This window comes from Parasteatoda tepidariorum, chromosome 10 (genome assembly GCF_982258835.1).
Source record: "Parasteatoda tepidariorum strain Cologne lab strain chromosome 10, Ptep-v5.0, whole genome shotgun sequence".
NCBI classification, from domain to species: domain Eukaryota; kingdom Metazoa; phylum Arthropoda; class Arachnida; order Araneae; family Theridiidae; genus Parasteatoda; species Parasteatoda tepidariorum.
In genome coordinates, this window is record NC_141764.1 from 103291203 (window position 1) to 103312275 (window position 21073).

General features: G+C 31.0%; 1 protein-coding gene across 1 annotated transcript in view; it reads left to right on the forward strand.

Annotated features, from left to right (window-relative positions):
• The first annotated feature begins 9052 nt into the window (after positions 1 to 9052).
• LOC107442153 (very long chain fatty acid elongase 4) overlaps positions 9053 to 21073 on the forward strand; it is a 41696-nt gene continuing 29675 nt past the window's right edge. The window contains exon 1 of the mRNA XM_043045592.3: positions 9053 to 9257. The gene's annotated coding sequence lies outside the window, so the exon portion shown is untranslated. The remainder of the gene's footprint in view (positions 9258 to 21073) is intronic.

The following is a 21073-nucleotide window of genomic DNA, read 5'->3' on the forward strand; positions in this document are numbered from 1 at the left end:
CATATAATAATGTATGATTCAATTATTTTTATTTTGATAAGTTTAATTCCCATCTGAAAGGGATCAATTAAATTACCATCAAAATTGCAAACGTGGCATTCCTCTGAAAGGTTCAATTCTGTTTTTTGTAATTTTTTAAATTTTTGTTTTATAAAGATACAACATAAAATATTCGTAAAGCATGAAAAAATGTTAGAAAAGTGTGTAAATAATAAATTATATGTAGAAATATTACAGAAAATAAATACGAAATTTTGATAAATGATTTTATTTTTTTCCTTCTGTCAGCATTACAAAATCAGCATATGGTACTTTTTGTAAATGTGTCAATACCAAGGATATTAATACAACTATTTATGGTGCTTAAAATTCGAGACTGGTGAAAAAGAATTTATAAAAAAAATCAAGAAGAAAAACATAAATTAAAAACAAAAATATAAATTAAAAATAAATTTAAATTAAAATAATTCAAGCGTATGGACGACATAATAAGTTAAGGGATGATTCCTTGAGGAAAAGTAAACTTTTCTCGCGAAATTATGTTTTGACACCATGAATACCGTTTTTCTTCTGAAAATTCAATTCCAAGAAGAATTCTTTTTCCATTAGCAGAAAAGCATAGAAGATTCCTTCGAAAGAGTTATCATTAGACTGATGACGTAAAACCGTTTCACAAATTGTATTTTTTTTAAATAATTCAGTAATTAACGATGACCTCATACATAAAAGTGGTTTTGATCACACAAATAATTCCATATTAATATTTTAGAGGAAAAGTTACCCGAACCTTATTGCAATTCCGTAAGAAAGTTTGAGCGAGGAGAATTTTGTTAGGAATTATTAGTAATATCTTAAAAAGTATCTTGGGCTTGGGTGAACGTGTACTTTCCGGCTATGATTCATCAACGACAGTAGTAGGTCGATCACAAATGTGATAATATCTCTGTTTATACTTGGTTGATTTGCATAAAAATTAAGTCAGTATGCCCTTATTACTGTTTACATGCAGATTAGCAATGGGTGGGAGTCGAATCAGGTCTCCAGAGTGCCAAAAGAAATGAAGTAGGCGCTCAATTTTTAAGTGTGTGTATATATATATATATATGCAGGAAAATAAATAAATACAAAAAGAACACGAAGAACATTAAGAAAAACAATAAGTTTCATTTATTACGCATAAGCTGCAAGTAAATAGAACTCATAAAATAAGCTCAAAATGAAGATAAAACAAAGGAAAATTACAGACATATGCAAAAAGGGGAGAAAAGAAAAATAATATTAAAAAAAAAATAACAAACAACTGGGGGATAAAAATAAATAATAAAAAAAAATCCAAAAAAAAAGGATACATTTTTTTTTTGAAAATCCGGAAAATAAAAGATATAATCTTTTCATCAGCCCACACGATTAGATCCACAAAGAAGAGTGCTTTCTAATATTGTATCACTATAGCCAAAATAAAATATATCAATACAATAGTGCGAGGATCATTCTAAACATCTTTACAAAAATTACGACGAATAAAATAGAACACAATAAGTAAAAATAACACGTAAAAACATAAAATAAAATATAAAGAAAAAACAGAATAAAACATAAAACATAATCTATAAAGCGAGTAGCGAATTCAAATGATACTAAAGTAATAAAATACTATATAAAATTATTGAGTTAATCGTATATTATTGTGGATATATTTACTAAAATTCTCTTTGTTAATTTATATAATTTTCCCATGTGCAAATCCATTTCGGGCAAATCCGTGGCTAAAATTATTTACTAAAAAACTTCTTTATTAATTTATACTGTTTTTTCATGAGCAAATCCATTTCGGGCAAATCCGTATCTGAAATTATTTATTAAAAATTTTTTCATTACATTATGACCTCCCTGCTAATAACATGTAGGACCACCTTTAGCCCTCAAAACTGCTAGCACCCGCCGTGGCATTGATTCCACAAGGTGCTGATAGGTAGTCTAAGGTACTTGGTACCAAGCGCTCTCCAGCTGTTCCTGCAATTCCCTCACATTGCGAGGGTGTAGCGTGGCAGCACGAATTTGGTTTTCCAAGTAGGACCACAAATGCTCTATTGGATTAAGGTCAGGTGAATTTGGGGGCAGAGACATGACTTGAAAGTCACTGGAATGTTCTTCAAACCAATCCATGACAATTCAACCCTTATGACATGGTGCATTATCTTGTTGGTAAACACCATCCCCCGCAGGAAAAACAGTTGACATGAATGGGTGAACCTGGTCTGCAACTATGTTCAAGTAGCTTCCAGACGTCAGGGATAGTTCTATGAGGATTATGGATCCTAATGTGCCCCATGAAATACTTACTGTATGTACCCCATGAATGTGCCCATGGTTCACTATAGCTGGGTTTCACTGTATATATATATATATATATATATATATATATATATATATATATAGATAGATAGATATGTATGTATATATTTGGGCTCAAAACTCAAAATAATTTTGTTTAAAGTAACAAGAAAGACTATATTTCTTAATATAACCGGAATAAACTTAAATCTATTTGCTTGTATTGAGTTCTATCTTTTTGATTTACTATTTTACTTAAACATGAAAAGAGGAAACTTTTTAAAATGAAATGTAAAATAATAATAAAATGCTACCCAGGAAGAAAGATTGTTCTGGTAATCGCGCTTCACAAGGAGAGGTCGTCTCTGATGAAAATTGAATAGCAATATATGATCATGACAGATCTTCAATAAAATTGATATCTTTTCCTTTGTATCTCTCGCCAGAACCATTGTTCCAGATTGAGTGAGGGATAAAAAATCGTATAAAATGTTGCTATTTACTTGACTTTCAGTCGAAGCCTTCATTTGCTTCTTAAGAACTCGTGGGGGATGCTCAAATAGTCGATAAAAGTAACACAATCTATTTATTTTCCTAAAATAAATTTGATACCATCAGACGTTTATCTCGAATTCTGCACAAACTGTTTTTACTAAATACAATACGATGCCAGGTTAAAATTTTTGAGATTTATTAATGTTTTGGTTACACATTTGCTGAAATGGTTGAAAATTCATGCTATTTTACAACATATTTTCCTTCATCATATTTTCAGTACTGTGGCCTGTCTTCTCGGTGTCAAGAAGCCCAAGTTGATTATTGTATTAATCAACTATAACAGATACTTTGGTCGAAGTTTCTGCATTTAATCCAAACGCAATTTGCGAAACTTTGTTTCACTCAAATTAGAAATAGGAGGCAATTTCATAAAATTGACCCAGTACAAAAATTGTCCATTTCGGTATCTGTTTTTTTTTTTTTTTTTTTTGCATATTAAGGAAATATCTTGTTGAATATGCTTTTTCAACTGGGGTGCATGATTCAATGTGATTTTCTTCCAAATTTGACAATCTAAATAGCTTTTCCCAAGACTAACATTCATAGTTATTTCATGAAAAACGTATCCCATCGCATTACTCCGGACATTTAATAAACAATTAAATTCAGAACACTAGTGCTATTTTATTGAGTTATGTAGACCAGTGCTCGAAAAACCACCCGTCCTCGGCTGTCAAAAATTCCCCACGGACAACAAATTTCTCGAATTCAGCATCCGCGCGGACGGCCATTTTCCCGTTAATGTTCGTGATACATTTTCAATTTGTAATAAATGTTTGTAATAAATAAGAGAAAATTATATTTTTATTTATTTAGAAGCGACGGGTTAGTTTCAAAGGAGGACGGGTACATTGTTGGACAAGCCGTCCTTGGGGACGGGTAAAATTTCTGAGTTTTTTCGAGCCCTGATGTAGACAGTCTTATACTGATTAACCAGAGTTGGAATCACCAGCAGAACTCCAACTTATGGATTTAAGATGCCAACGATTCCACTTCAACTAAGATTAGAACTCAGTAAAAGATATTCCATTTTTAAAAACTGCCCATATTATGCCCGAATATCACTATTGTTTTTTCTGAATGATTTGTAAATAAATCTAAATCAATTTCATAATCGCTCACTTGGGCAATCAAGAATATGTGCAAGCTAGTATATACGATTGTATTTCCTGGAATTGCAAAAGTTTCTAAAATTGCTTTCAGTGTGCTTTCAATTTTAAAAATTTCGATAGACAACTCGCTTTAACTCTAGCGGTTTAGTTTCTAAAAACTGAACACCCTCCCCCCTCCAACATTATGAGAGTTTTTCTATCTTACCTGTTGAGATAGATTCTTCCTCTAAGTCGTCAATAGCTTGATTGAATAACTTGAAATCGAAAATTCTTTGCGGAAGTAATTAATGGTGAGATACTTATATTGTTGCTGTTACTGTCGGTAATTATCAATGGTTTTTGATCTATCATCCTTAAAGGTGATTGTTTTTTATCTATACGAAACATTTTTGTAATAATGACTAAGAAACAACATTTTTGAATTCTTCTTTGTTTGGAAGTCATCATTTTTCGTTCTTTCGACTTCATGAATAAAGTTTTATATCAAATAATGTACCGAAAACATATAGAATTAGTCTAAGAGCTTATAATGCACAGGGGATCCACACACTGAATGCATGTCAATAAATAAAATGCACGAAACATATCCTGAGTTTATGAATTATATTCTGAAACGGTAAGACTGTAAAATGCAGTGGAACGAAACATGAATAGATCACACAAAGCTCATCTGGATCGTAAATATTCTTAACAAAATCAGATGATAACTGAACGCGGTGATATCGGAATGTAACAGGTTCCACTACTTTTTTGGTATGGATCAGTTTCCTGTGATAAAAGGAAGAAAAAAAACTCATTTTGATGTGTTTGCTTGTTAACACGTTATGGAGACAACTGATTGGTGTCATAAGAGACAAAGGAAAAGTTATTAAATGTATCGATGTGTATTTCTAAGACAATATGATCGGCAATTTACTTAAATATTAAATGCAATTCTTAAGGTAAACAAGACTCATGAGATTTTTCCATCCCTTCAGACTGCCCTTTCACATATAAATATCAATAGAGCATATTGACTCAGTTACGTATACACATAGATATTAGCATTTGAATTAGCTATAAAAGTAATGTATTCCTTATAGTGAATGCAAACAAATTTAATAAGAATTTCCTGTATATAAAATTTAGTAATCAGCCATTTTGAAATTCTGTCTTTTCATGACGTACGTTTAACAATCGTCACCACTATCCGGCTAATTGAACACAAAATTAAGTGTAAAAAACAATAATTTTTATCTTATGATCGGGATTTCTGCTTGATGCGACTCAATTTAATGATTCGAGAGCCGGATCTCACGTTTGCTAATTAATTAGTGCAGACGAAATAAGACACAAAAACCTATTGACTCCGAATACTTCAATTTCGACGGGCTTGGATTTCTGACCCACAAAATACAGGGGTCAGCCGTAATCCGGGAAATAGGGTCTCCATAGTTCGGTCAGGAGAGCGGTCCAACGTTAGTATTTCGCCATATCTCGAGAACTTTCTAAGCGAATTGAAAAATTTTTACTCGCAATTGTAAAATTGGTTTGTGCACAATAATTGTATTGGTTTTCCACAATTATTTGTTAAATTAATGAAAAATATAAATAATTTAAAAAATATTTTTTTACATAAAATTTTCTGTCGGCATAAGAATTTTCAAATTTCGTGAAACATTTTTTTGATTTGCTTTAAAAGTTGTCGAGATGTAAAATGTAATATTAAAAATAAGAGGAACAAACTTTTGATTACTTTCTTTGCTCAAACTATTAGGATCCTCTTTTCCAGGTAGTGATTTGCCCACCCTATTTAGAGAACCGGGAATCTGAATGCGTAAATAAAAGGTTTGTTTTTTCAAAGAAAGTACGTTTTTGTGCATGATTTCTCAACTTAAAATATCATCTGTACTAGTTAATTAGCATATTTGAGATCTGGATCTGGGATCATTAAGAACGAGTTTTGGTACGTGAAAATTCAACCATTCAATCAAAGGTTTTTCAGGGTGGTCCTTTTTTTTCGCTCACTTATATGAACACTTGTATGTTCGATGTCCCATGCATACATGTGCTTTATTATGCATTCCCCAAAGAAATTAATTTCGATTGACTTTTTATCAACAGTTAAATTTTCATGTAAGAGATCTTGATATATTATTTAATGTATTATATAGTCTTTAAGTGATCTTAAGCTTTGTAACAAAAACATTTTAGGAAAAATCATTGGTTAAATTAATTACTCGAGAACATGTAAAATACTAAGGATACACGAATTAATTATAAACATGCACTTTTTGTTTTATTAAGTACGTATTATAGAAAAAGTTTAATGCCAGTTTATTTATTAAATTAAATAAATTTAACTAACAATTTTAAAGTGCAAATCTTGTATTTTAAGAATAACTTCGAGGTACAAACCAAGATGAAAAAGAATTCATATGTTTAAGGTAGTATTATACAACAATGTATATCTTTGCAATAAAGTTGTAAAAGATAAATATTTTCTATAAATTCTACGACAACTATTATTGTATTTACTTTTTATACCTAGTAGATGTTTTTTTTTTAAAAAAAAAATAAACATCGAAAAATTTATGAAACTGCTTTTAAATCTAATTTTTTACAACTTATAACAGGAAGAAAAATAAAAATTTTAGAATTGGATAAAAATAAGACAAATTGCATGTAAATGATTGGTGTAACAACTTTTCTCCTACAGTAAGGACCGATAGTACAGTAAGAATCAATTATAACACTGGGGAACAAATTTTTTGTTGCATTTATACAAATACTTAACCATTTCTGTTTCGGGAGTAAGGATTTCAAATAGGAAATTAGAATTGCTTCTAAAGCTACAAATATGTTTTTGAAAATGGTATTTTTAGTCGAAATGTACAAGTTTAAAAGTTTTATTTATAGCAAAGATCTGCATAAGTGTTGTGACGAACTTTTGGAGAGTTAGATCGGGATTATTATATATACAGTAGAGCGCCGATTATCCGAAATGCTCAGGACCGAACGTGGTTCGGATAATGAAAAGTTCGGATAATTGGAAGGTTGTTTCAAATCTAGTTTAAATGATTTTTATTTATACACTAACTTCCCTTGTCACTTTTTCTAGGCTTAGGACTGGTAGTACTATTTAAAATAGCTCTGGCATGTTTAAATTTTTTTTTTCAATTTTTAAATATTTTTTCATTTATTTTTTAAACTTTTTTTTTAATTTGGAATTATATTCTTCATATTTCAGCTTTTAGTAATTTTTTTTATAAATTACTGATTTTACCACATTTTTCTTAATGTTCCATTGCAAAAGAAATCCAGCAAAGACTTTTGTTTCAAAGAAGATGCTCTTTTTTGAGCAGCCATTCCCTTATTCTTTTTAAATAAATCAACTGAACTGGATCAACATCATTTTGACGTTTTAACGTATTCATTGTAATATCTAATGAATTGCATGCTTCTGAATGAGAAGGTGCACTTTCTTGAATTTGATCACCTACTTCTTCCTCTTCGTTTGTGGAGTTCCGATTTTCATTTGAAATTTCAGCAACAATTTCATCATCATTTAAAATTTGAAATCCTGGGTCATTCTCAGTGTATCGACACCAGTGTTCTATTTCTTCTGCTGTATAACCTGGCATCTTTTCATCGGGAAGATCTACTAGTTCTAAAACTTCAGTTTCGTTTATTTTTTTGTTAAGACTTTTATTCCAAGATTTCAGATTCCAAGCAGTGTAATCAATAACCATAAGTGACAAGTACCCATCCCCCAATAGTAGAACTTCAGCATATATCTATTCATAAACTCCTTCCTAATTTCAACCATTGTAGACTGTCAAATTGAAGCTCGCATTCTTGGAGGATAATTTTCAGTTGAAGAGGGCTAAAGGGGTATGTATAACAGAGGGCTAACTGTATAACAATACATGTATGTATTGGCTACTATAAGAAAATTGCTAAAAAAGGTTGTAAATTAAATATGGTCTTCAGATGCAGTGGATATTCTTTTTTTTCTAAATTTAGAAAAATTGTCGATAAGTAAAAAAGTATATTGTAAACTTTAAAAAAAAAAAAAAACGAATTCGGGCATGGTTCGGATAATTGGACGTTCGGATAATAAGGGTTCGGATAACCGGCGCTCTACTGATTATTATATTAGGTGGACCAGGAAGTAGTGTCCTTTCCGCGCATAAAATATTCGTTAGTCTTAAAAACCAATTCATTTTTCTTAATCCATTTCGATTCATATTCGATCCGGCATTGAAAGGTTGTTACTAACGAGGGTGAATACTTAATTGATTAAAAAAAAAATCTTGAAAACAAATATCAATAGCACGGAAATGACATTACTTTCCGGTAAAAATAACGTATATTATTACTTATATCATTATCGGGAAGCTTATCTGGCTGCGTATGACACAACATTTATGCAACTCCCTGTTTTATACAACGTCTTTAAAGTTGTATATAGACTAAAAATATAATTTTAGAAAAATCTGAGACTTGGAGAAAGAATAGATTTGAAATCAGAAATGCTAATAGATTATTTAGATTATATATATATATATATATATATATATATATATATATATATATATATATATATATATATATATATATATATATATATATATATATATATATATATATATATATATATATATATATATATATATATATATATATATATATATATATATATATATATATAATAAAAAAAAAGATAAAGAGATCGATTTGTAAAGATAATTTACTTAAGTAAAAATATATAAATTTATGGTTTTTATGAATGTGTAGCTTAAGCGTGTTTAATAAAATAGCAAATTAAATGTTCAGCTTTGGGGAAGGTTGAAACACAAACCGAAAAATGTATCGCCATTTTTGTCTCATTGATAGCAGTGCATTCTTAGTATCTTTTACAGTTTGCAGTGATCGGTTCGTGTTTAGATCGATATTCACTTGAAAGGTTAATAGAGTTTGTTATTATTGAAACTTTTTGAACATATAAATAGTTTTCCACGTGACTGTATTTGTAAGGGAAAAAAAGTAGATATTAATGTAATGAACTCAGAGAAGAAAATATCGAATGCCGTTAACTTTCTACTTCTAATACTCTTGAGGAAGTGTAAATATGAAATATTTTGTTATTATGGAAGAGAAGATCCTACGTTTCTTCATTTCAATTATTATTTTCTATCCATTACTACTTCATTTAAATGACACCGTGATAGTTCTCATTTCCAATATCTAGCGTCCTTCTCACTTACATAGGTAAGTATTGCTTATATTAGTATTCATTCTAAAATTACTTGTGAAAGAGATTTAAATGAATTCATTTCTATAGTTTCTTCAAAACCAAAATTCTTTTTCCATAATTTTCTAAAAGCGTAACGTAAAATGAAAAGTAACGAAATAGACCGAATAAATTATGTTCTGAGTTATTCCGTTTTTCTTTCCAAATGCTTATTAATAAAGAGAATTTCATTGAGGTTCCGAATTTCATGGATTAAAATTAAATACGTAGCTTTAAGTGATGTCAATAGTTTTGTACTTTATGATTCAAGGAATTTGGATCATTATGTTATTAAATAATAAAAAAATAATGTATTCAGAAAAATATTTTTCACGGAAGATCTTTGAGAGAACAAAATTCAAAACTGAGCATCATTTTTGCATAAAATAGTTCCAGTAATGTTGAGTGACATGAATCACTTTCTCATTCTGACTCAGTCATTGGAAAAATTTTTGAAATGGCCTCTACCTTCCAAATTTTCAGGATCAAGAACCAAAATATGTCTATTCGTATTCAAATTCATTTTTGTATTTGATTATGCAACTCAAAACATCGTTTTATCTAACTGATGAACATGAGGTCTATTCATAGGAAATTAGAATTTTGTATGAGTGAACGAAGTTAAAATCCGATCCTAACATCAAAAGTTTATCAGATGCATCGTTTTTTTATCACTCTACACAACTTCGCAGAACAGAAATCGACTAAAATCTCTGAAATGTCAGACTTATCTAAACCGAATATTAATATTTAAGGAGGGTTCCACTCACTCTTGAATTTAATTTTATTGTAATCTTTTTTATTTCATGTTAATTATTTACACCTTTATACTTTTTATGAACTCTTGAACTAAATTTGCTGGAATATGTCTTAGAAAATGTTTTTTCTATAACCATCAAGATATTACCTCAATGTTTTAGAATTTTTAAGTCGTAATTTTAGTGTTTTTTTTCTCAATGCTTATTGATTGAAACAAAATAAGTCATAAGAATGACTACAAGAACACACCTATACAAATCTTCGCCAGAATGACACAAGCAGAATTGATGGTAACTGTATTTATTTAAACTAACGGTGGTGTAACATCTCTCCGTATAGGATGTTGAATAACCCAAACAATTGTGGGAAGGAACACTTTATTTGGGGTTTACACCGTAATTGATATTCGAAGTAAAAAGGATATAATTTAATCTAAATACTTAAAATTGAATTGTAATCATGCACCAAACTCTCGCGTTTTCACAGATTTTTTTTCACTTCCAAACGCACCAACGTTGACGAATTTTGAATATCACAATTTCAATAAATACCAAGAAAAATATCGCTAGTAGTTTGTTTTCAATCGCTCTAGCAAGAGTTTGTTATTGTTCTATACGCTTATCAACAAAAACAATGCATAAAATATGCATGTATTTATTTGCATGATAAGGATAATTATATTTTAATTTTTAAATCTCTGAGAACTGTTTTAAATGATATTATAACGTATAATTTCTATCAGCTCCAGTTCTGTTAAACATAGTCAGACTCCGTTTTAATGTTCCCTTTCTGCTACGCGACTTTTTCAAACTAATTTAATTTTAAGAATTAATGTATTAATATATTTTCTAAATAAATGATTCTTACTTTATATCGTATTACATAAGTAACTTTAGCGGTGTATCTTATCTTACTGTAATAATAAAGTATGGGTATTGCTGAATAACAAAAATGGTGGCAGCTAATTTACACCAAACAGTGTAAAAGCACATCGTTGCAGTAAAACCAAGAGTTATGCAAGGCGTTTCACTTCACCACTTGGGTGTAAAGTAATCAACACCGTTTTCGGTGTTGGGATAAACTAAATGGTTTTACTTAAAAAAAAACATTTCATTATAAACGAATTTAGTTATTTATTTTGATTTGAAAATTGCTATTGTAAATATTAATGCAATATATATATATATATATATATATATATATATATATATATATATATATATATATATATATATATATATATATATATATATATATATATATATATATATATATATATATATATATATATATATATATATATATATATATGCAGGAAAATAAATAAATACAAAAAGAACACGAAGAACATTAAGAAAAACAATAAGTTTCATTTATTACGCATAAGCTGCAAGTAAATAGAACTCATAAAATAAGCTCAAAATGAAGATAAAACAAAGGAAAATTACAGACATATGCAAAAAGGGGAGAAAAGAAAAATAATATTAAAAAAAAATAACAAACAACTGGGGGATAAAAATAAATAATAAAAAAAAATCCAAAAAAAAAGGATAAATTTTTTTTTTGAAAATCCGGAAAATAAAAGATATAATCTTTTCATCAGCCCACACGATTAGATCCACAAAGAAGAGTGCTTTCTAATATTGTATCAATATAGCCAAAATAAAATATATCAATACAATAGTGCGAGGATCACTCTAAACATTTTTACAAAAATTACGACGAATAAAATAGAACACAATAAGTAAAAATAACACGTAAAAACATAAAATAAAATATAAATAAAAAACAGAATAAAACATAAAACATAATCTATAAAGCGAGTAGCGAATTCAAATGATACTAAAGTAATAAAATACTATATAAAATTATTGAGTTAATCGTATATTATTGTGGATACATTTACTAAAATTCTCTTTGTTAATTTATATAATTTTCCCATGTGCAAATCCATGTCGGGCAAATCCGTGGCTAAAATTATTTACTAAAAAACTTCTTTATTAATTTATACTGTTTTTTCATGAGCAAATCCATTTCGGGCAAATCCGTATCTGAAATTATTTATTAAAAATTTTTTCATTACATTATGACCTCCCTGCTAATAACATGTAGGACCACCTTTAGCCCTCAAAACTGCTAGCACCCGCCGTGGCATTGATTCCACAAGGTGCTGATAGGTAGTCTAAGGTATCTGGTACCAAGCGCTCTCCAGCTGTTCCTGCAATTCCCTCACATTGCGAGGGTGTAGCGTGGCAGCACGAATTTGGTTTTCCAAGTAGGACCACAAATGCTCTATTGGATTAAGGTCAGGTGAATTTGGGGGCAGAGACATGACTTGAAAGTCACTGGAATGTTCTTCAAACCAATCCATGACAATTCAACCCTTATGACATGGTGCATTATCTTGTTGGTAAACACCATCCCCCGCAGGAAAAACAGTTGACATGAATGGGTGAACCTGGTCTGCAACTATGTTCAAGTAGCTTCCAGACGTCAAGGATAGTTCTATGAGGATTATGGATCCTAATGTGCCCCATGAAATACTTACTGTATGTACCCCATGAATGTGCCCATGGTTCACTATAGCTGGGTTTCACTGTATATATATATATATATATAGATAGATATGTATGTATGTATTTGGGCTCAAAACTCAAAATAATTTTGTTTAAAGTAACAAGAAAGACTATATTTCTTAATATAACCGGAATAAACTTAAATCCATTTGCTTGTATTGAGTTCTATCTTTTTGATTTACTATTTTACTTAAACATGAAAAGAGGAAACTTTTTAAAATGAAATGTAAAATAATAATAAAATGCTACCCAGGAAGAAAGATTGTTCTGGTAATCGCGCTTCACAAGGAGAAGTCGTCTCTGATGAAAATTGAATAGCAATATATGATCATGACAGATCTTCAATAAAATTGATATCTTTTCCCTTGTATCTCTCGCCAGAACCATTGTTCCAGATTGAGTGAGGGATAAAAAATCGTATAAAATGTTGCTATTTACTTGACTTTCAGTCGAAGCCTTCATTTGCTTCTTAAGAACTCGTGGGGGATGTTCAAACAGTCGATAAAAGTAACACAATCTATTTATTTTCCTAAAATAAATTTGATACCATCAGACGTTTATCTCGATTTCTGCACAAACTGTTTTTACTAAATACGATGCCAGGTTAAAATTTTTGAGATTTATTAATGTTTTGGTTACACATTTGCTGAAATGGTTGAAAATTCATGCTATTTTACAACATATTTTCCTTCATCATATTTCCTGTACTGTGGCCTGTCTTCTCGGTGTCAGGAAGCCCAAGTTGATTATTGTCTTAATCAACTATAACAGATACTTTGGTCGAAGTTTCTGCATTTAATCCAAACGCAATTTGCGAAACTTTGTTTCACTCAAATTAGAAATAGGAGGCAATTTCATAAAATTGACCCAGTACAAAAATTGTCCATTTCGGTATCTGTTTTTTTTTTGCATATTAAGGAAATATCTTGTTGAATATGCTTTTTCAACTGGGGTGCATGATTCAATGTGATTTTCTTCCAAATTTGACAATCTAAATAGCTTTTCCCAAGACTAACATTCATAGTTATTTCATGAAAAACGTATCCCATCGCATTACTCCGGACATTTAATAAACAATTAAATTCAGAACACTAGTGCTATTTTATTGAGGTATGTAGACCAGTGCTCGAAAAACCACCCGTCCGCCCGTCCTCGGCGGTCAAAAATTCCCCACGGACAACAAATTTCTCGAATCCAGCGTCCGCGCGGACGGCCATTTTCCCGTTAATGTTCGTGATACATTTTCAATTTGTAATAAATGTTTGTAATAAATAAGAGAAAATTATATTTTTATTTATTTAGAAGTGACGGGTTAGTTTCAAAGGAGGACGGGTACATTGTTGGACAAGCCGTCCTTGGGGACGGGTAAAATTTCTGAGTTTTTTCGAGCCCTGATGTAGACAGTCTTATACTGATTAACCAGAGTTGGAATCACCAGCAGAACTCCAACTTATGGATTTAAGATGCCAACGATTCTACTTCAACTAAGATTAGAACTCAGTAAAAGATATTCCATTTTTAAAAACTGCCCATATTATGCCCGAATATCACTATTGTTTTTTCTGAATGATTTGTAAATAAATCTAAATCAATTTCATAATCGCTCACTTGGGCAATCAAGAATATGTGCAAGCTAGTATATACGATTGTATTTCCTGGAATTGCAAAAGTTTTTAAAATTGCTTTCAGTGTGCTTTCAATTTTAAAACTTTCGATAGACAACTCGCTTTAACTCTAGCGGTTTAGTTTCTAAAAACTGAACACCCTCCCCCCTCCAACATTATGAGAGTTTTTCTATCTTACCTGTTGAGATAGATTCTTCCTCTAAGTCGTCAATAGCTTGATTGAATAACTTGAAATCGAAAATTCTTTGCGGAAGTAATTAATGGTGAGATACTTATATTGTTGCTGTTACTGTCGGTAATTATCAATGGTTTTTGATCTATCCTCATTAAAGGTGATTGTTTTTTATCAACACGAAACATTTTTGTAATAATGACTAAGAAACAACATTTTCGAATGCTTCTTTTTTGGAAGTCATCATTTTTCATTCTTTCGACTTCATGAATAAAGTTTTATATCAAATAATGTACCGAAAACATATAGAATTAGTCTAAGAGCTTATAACGCGCAGGGGATCAACACACTGAATGCATGTCAATAAATAAAATGCACGAAACATATCCTGAGTTTCTGAATTATATTCTGAAACGGTAAGACTGTAAAATGCAGTGGAACGAAACATGAATAGATCACACAAAGCTCATCTGGATCGTAAATATTCTTAACAAAATCAGATGATAACTGAACGCGGTGATATCGGAATGTAACAGGTTCCACTACTTTTTTGGTATGGATCAGTTTCCTGTGATAAAAGGAAGAAAAAAAACTCATTTTGATGTGTTTGCTTGTTAACACGTTATGGAGACAACTGATTGGTGTCATAAGAGACAAAGGAAAAGTTATTAAATGTATCGATGTGTATTTCTAAGACAATATGATCGGCAATTTACTTAAATATTAAATGCAATTCTTAAGGTAAACAAGACTCATGAGATTTTTCCATCCCTTCAGACTGCCCTTTCACATATAAATATCAATAGAGCATATTGACTCAGTTACGTATAAACATAGATATTAGCATTTGAATTAGCTATAAAAGTAATGTATTCCTTATAGTGAATGCAAACAAATTTAATAAGAATTTCCTGTATATAAAATTTAGTAATCAGCCATTTTGAAATTCTGTCTTTTCATGACATACGTTTAACAATCGTCACCACTATCCGGCTAATTGAACACAAAATTAAGTGTAAAAAACAATAATTTTTATCTAATCATCGGGATTTCTGCTTGATGCTACTCAATTTAATGATTCGAGAGCCGGATCTCACGTTTGCTAATTAATTAGTGCAGACGAAATAAGACACAAAAACCTATTGACTCCGAATACTTCAATTTCGACGGGCTTGGATTTCTGACCCACAAAATACAGGGGTCAGCCGCAATCCGGGAAATAGGGTCTCCATAGTTCGGTCAGGAGAGCGGTCCAACGTTAGTATTTCGCCATATCTCGAGAACTTTCTAAGCGAATTGAAAAATTTTTACTCGCAATTGTAAAATTGGTTTGTGCACAATAATTGTATTGGTTTTCCACAATTATTTGTTAAATTAATGAAAAATATAAATAATTTAAAAAATATTTTTTTACATAAAATTTTCTGTCGGCATAAGAATTTTCAAATTTCGTGAAACATTTTTTTGATTTGCTTTAAAAGTTGTCGAGATGTAAAATGTAATATTAAAATTAAGAGGAACAAACTTTTGATTACTTTCTTGCTCAAACTATTAGGATCCTCTTTTCCAGGTAGTGATTTGCCCACCCTATTTAGAGAAACGGGAATCTGAATGCATAAATAAAAGGTTTATTTTTTCAAAGAAAGTACGTTTTTGTGCATGATTTCTCAACTTAAAATATCATCTGTACTAGTTAATTAGCATATTTGAGATCTGGATCTGGGATCATTAAGAACGAGTTTTGGTACGTGAAAATTCAACCATTCAATCAAAGGTTTTTCAGGGTGGTCCTTTTTTTTCGTTCACTTATATGAATCTCCCACACTTGTATGTTTGATGTCCCAAGCATACATGTGCTTTATTATGCATTCCCCAAAGAAATTAATTTCGATTGACTTTTTATCAGCAGTTAAATTTTCATGTAAGAGATCTTGATATATTATTTATTGTATTACATAGTCTTTAAGTGATCTTAAGCTTTGTAACAAAAACATTTTTGGAAAAATCATTGGTTAAATTAATTACTCGAGAACATGTAAAATACTAAGGATACGCGAATTAATTATAAACATACACTTTTTGTTTTATTAAGTACATATTATGAGAAAAATTTAATGCCAGTTTATTTATTAAATTAAATAAATTTAACTAACAATTTTAAAGAGCAAATCTTGTATTTTAAGAATGCTTTCGAGGTATAAACCAAGATGAAAAAGAATTCATATGTTTAAGGTAGTATTATACAACAATGTATATCTTTGCAATAGAGTTGTAAAAGATAAATATTTTCTATAAATTCTACGACGACTATTATTGTATTTACTTTTTATACCAAGTAGATGTTTTTTTTAAAAAAAAATAAGCATCGAAAAATTTATTAAACTGCTTTTAAATCTAATTTTTTTGCAACTTATAACAGGAAGAAAAAAAATAATTTTAGAATTAGATAAAAATAAGGCAAATTGCATATAAATGATTGGTGTAACAACTTTTCTCCTACAGTAAGGACCGATAGTACAGTAAGAATCAATTATAACACTGGGGAACAAATTTTTTATTGCATTTATACAAATACTTAACCTTTTCTGTTTCGGGAGTAAGGATTTCAAATAGGAAATTAGAATTGCTTCTAAAGCTACAAATATATTTTTGAAAATGGTATTTTTAGTCGAAATGTACAATTTTAAAAGTTTTATTTATAGCAAGGATTTGCATAAGTGTTGTGACGAACTTTTGGAGAGTTAGATCGGGATTATTATATATATTATTATATTAGGTGGACCAGGAAGTAGTGTCCTTTCCGCGCATAAAATATTCGTTAGCCTTAAAAACCAATTCATTTTTCTTAATCCATTTCGATTCATATTCGATCCGGCATTGAAAGGTTGTTACTAACGAGGGTGAATACTTAATTGATTAAAAAAAAAATCTTGAAAACAAATATCAATAGCGCGGAAATGACATTACTTTCCGGTAAAAATAACGTATATTATTACTTATATCATTATCGGGAAGCTTATCTGGCTGCGTATGACACAACATTTATGCAACTCCCTGTTTTATACAACGTCTTTAAAGTTGTATATAGACTAAAAATATAATTTTAAAAAAATCTGAGACTTGGAGAAAGAATAGATTTGAAATCAGAAATGCTAATAGATTATTTAGATTATATATATATATATATATATATATATATATAAACTGCTGTTTGTAGAAAATGCAACACCATGAAAGAATCATCAGAATCAAATGAAATTTAATGCAGAAACGACTTATACTGATACAAATAAATGATGAAATTTTCAAAACAAAAGAAACAAATTAAGCGTCCGAAATCAGTATTTGGTGCAGCCACCACGCGCTGCAATAAGTGCTGCTATACGACGTGGCATGGAGTCAAACAGATGTTGAATATCTGCTTGAGGAAGAGAATTCCATATCGCTTGTATGCGCAACCAAAGTTCGTCTTTGGAAACTGCAGGACGCGGATCACGAGTGAGACGCCGACCAACCATATCCCACACGTGCTCAATAGGCGACATATCCGGCGAATAAGCAGGCCAAGGAAGAAGTTGCATGCGTTGTGCTGAACAGAAGTCTCTAACAGTCCGCGCAACATGTGGGCGTGCATTATCCTGCTGAAAGATAGCTCCAGGGATGCCTTGAAGGAAAGGAACGACTTCGGGCTGTAGCACTTCACGGACGTATCTGTTGCTATTGAGATTACCCTCAATTCGTATCAAATTGGATCGTCCATGATACGAAATCGCACCCCAGACCATAACTCCGGGTGTTCGACCACTATGTCGTTCAATAATACACTCAGGAAGGCAGCGTTGACCGGCATAACGTCTAACACGAACACGGCCATCATGGGTCCACAAATTGAAGCGTGATTCATCTGAAAAGACAACTTGGTGCCAATCAGCTCGCCAGTCTCTGTGCTCAAGAGCCCACTGCCGACGCAGCCGTCGATGATCCGCCGTGAGGGGAATCCTGTATAATGGCACCCTTGCACGCAATCCACGGCGCAGCAGACGACGACGAATTGACGAAGCCGACAATTGTACACCTGTAGCAGTAGACCAATGTGCTGCCAGCTGCCTGGAGGAAGCTGTGCGATCATTCACCGCCATGCGGAGCAGGTGTCGATCATCGCGCTCTGACGTCACCTTCTGTCGTCCAGTGCCTGTTTTTCGAGTTGTTCGGTGCTCGTCGGTCCACTGCTTCCAAACTCGCATCACTGTGGAACTGTTCCGCTGCATACGAGCTGCTATTGCGCGATAGGAAAATCCTCCTTCTCGAAGGCCGATTATCCTCCCTCGTTCAAACTCCGTAAGTTGCTTGAATTTCTTATTCTTCCGTCGTGGAGGCATACTCAGGTCTCACTAAACGTTTGCCACTAACAAATAATCATAGACTATTTTCAACGTCCCGCTACAGCACTTTATTTATACGCTTTCAGCATCAATTCAGAGGGCGCTGCGCGCGCCACGCACGCGCGATGGCTCTGAAACTTTATTAATTTGCATAATATCCTATAATTGACATTTGCTGCGAATTTCATTTGATTCTGATGATTCCTTCATGGTGTTGCATTTTCTACAAACAGCAGTTTATATATATAATAAAAAAAAAGATAAAGAGATCGATTTGTAAAGATAATTTACTTAAGTAAAAATATATAAATTTATGGTTTTTATGTATGTGTAGCTTAAGCGTGTTTAATAAAATAACAAATTAAATGTTCAGCTTTGGGGAAGGTTGAAACACAAACCGAAAAATGTATCGCCATTTTTGTCTCATTGATAGCAGTGCATTCTTAGTATCTTTTACAGTTTGCAGTGATCGGTTCGTGTTTAGATCGATATTCACTTGAAAGGTTAATAGAGTTTGTTATTATTGAAACTTTTTGAACATATAAATGGTTTTCCACGTGACTGTATTTGTAAGGGAAAAAAAATAGATATTAATGTAATGAACTCAGAGAAGAAAATATCGAATGCCGTTAACTTTCTACTTCTAATACTCTTGAGGAAGTGTAAATATGAAATATTTTGTTATTATGGAAGAGAAGATCCTACGTTTCATCATTTCAATTATTATTTTCTATCCATTACTACTTCATTTAAATGACACCGTGATAGTTCTCATTTCCAATATATAGCGTCCTTCTCACTCACATAGGTAAGTATTGCTTATATTAGTATTCATTCTAAAATTACTTGTGAAAGAGATTTAAATGAATTCATTTCTATAGTTTCTTCAAAACCAAAATTCTTTTTCCATAATTTTCTAAAAGCGTAACGTAAAATGAAAAGTAACGAAATAGACCGAATAAATTATGTTCTGAGTTATTCCGTTTTTCTTTCCAAATGCTTATTAATAAAGAGAATTTCATTGAGGTTCCGAATTTCATGGATTAAAATTAAATACGTAGCTTTAAGTGATGTCAATAGTTTTGTACTTTATGATTCAAGGAATTTGGATCATTATGTTATTAAATAATAAAAAAATAATGTATTCAGAAAAATATTTTTCACGGAAGATCTTTGAGAGAACAAAATTCAAAACTGAGCATCATTTTTGCATAAAATAGTTCCAGTAATGTTGAGTGACATGAATCACTTTCTCATTCTGACTCAGTCATTGGAAAAATTTTTGAAATGGCCTCTACCTTCCAAATTTTCAGGATCAAGAACCAAAATATGTCTATTCGTATTCAAATTCATTTTTGTATTTGATTATGCAACTCAAAACATCGTTTTATCTAACTGATGAACATGAGGTCTATTCATAGGAAATTAGAATTTTGTATGAGTGAACGAAGTTAAAATCCGATCCTAACATCAAAAGTTTATCAGATGCATCGTTTTTTTATCACTCTACACAACTTCGCAGAACAGAAATCGACTAAAATCTCTGAAATGTCAGACTTATCTAAACCGAATATTAATATTTAAGGAGGGTTCCACTCACTCTTGAATTTAATTTTATTGTAATCTTTTTTATTTCATGTTAATTATTTACACCTTTATACTTTTTATGAACTCTTGAACTAAATTTGCTGGAATATGTCTTAGAAAATGTTTTTTCTATAACCATCAAGATATTACCTCAATGTTTTAGAATTTTTAAGTCGTAATTTTAGTGTTTTTTTTCTCAATGCTTATTGATTGAAACAAAATAAGTCATAAGAATGACTACAAGAACACACCTATACAAATCTTCGCCAGAATGACACAAGCAGAATTGATGGTAACTGTATTTATTTAAACTAACGGTGGTGTAACATCTCTCCGTATAGGATGTTGAATAACCCAAACAATTGTGGGAAGGAACACTTTATTTGGGGTTTACACCGTAATTGATATTCGAAGTAAAAAGGATATAATTTAATCTAAATACTTAAAATTGAATTGTAATCATGCACCAAACTCTCGCGTTTTCACAGATTTTTTTTCACTTCCAAACGCACCAACGTTGACGAATTTTGAATATCACAATTTCAATAAATACCAAGAAAAATATCGCTAGTAGTTTGTTTTCAATCGCTCTAGCAAGAGTTTGTTATTGTTCTATACGCTTATCAACAAAAACAATGCATAAAATATGCATGTATTTATTTGCATGATAAGGATAATTATATTTTAATTTTT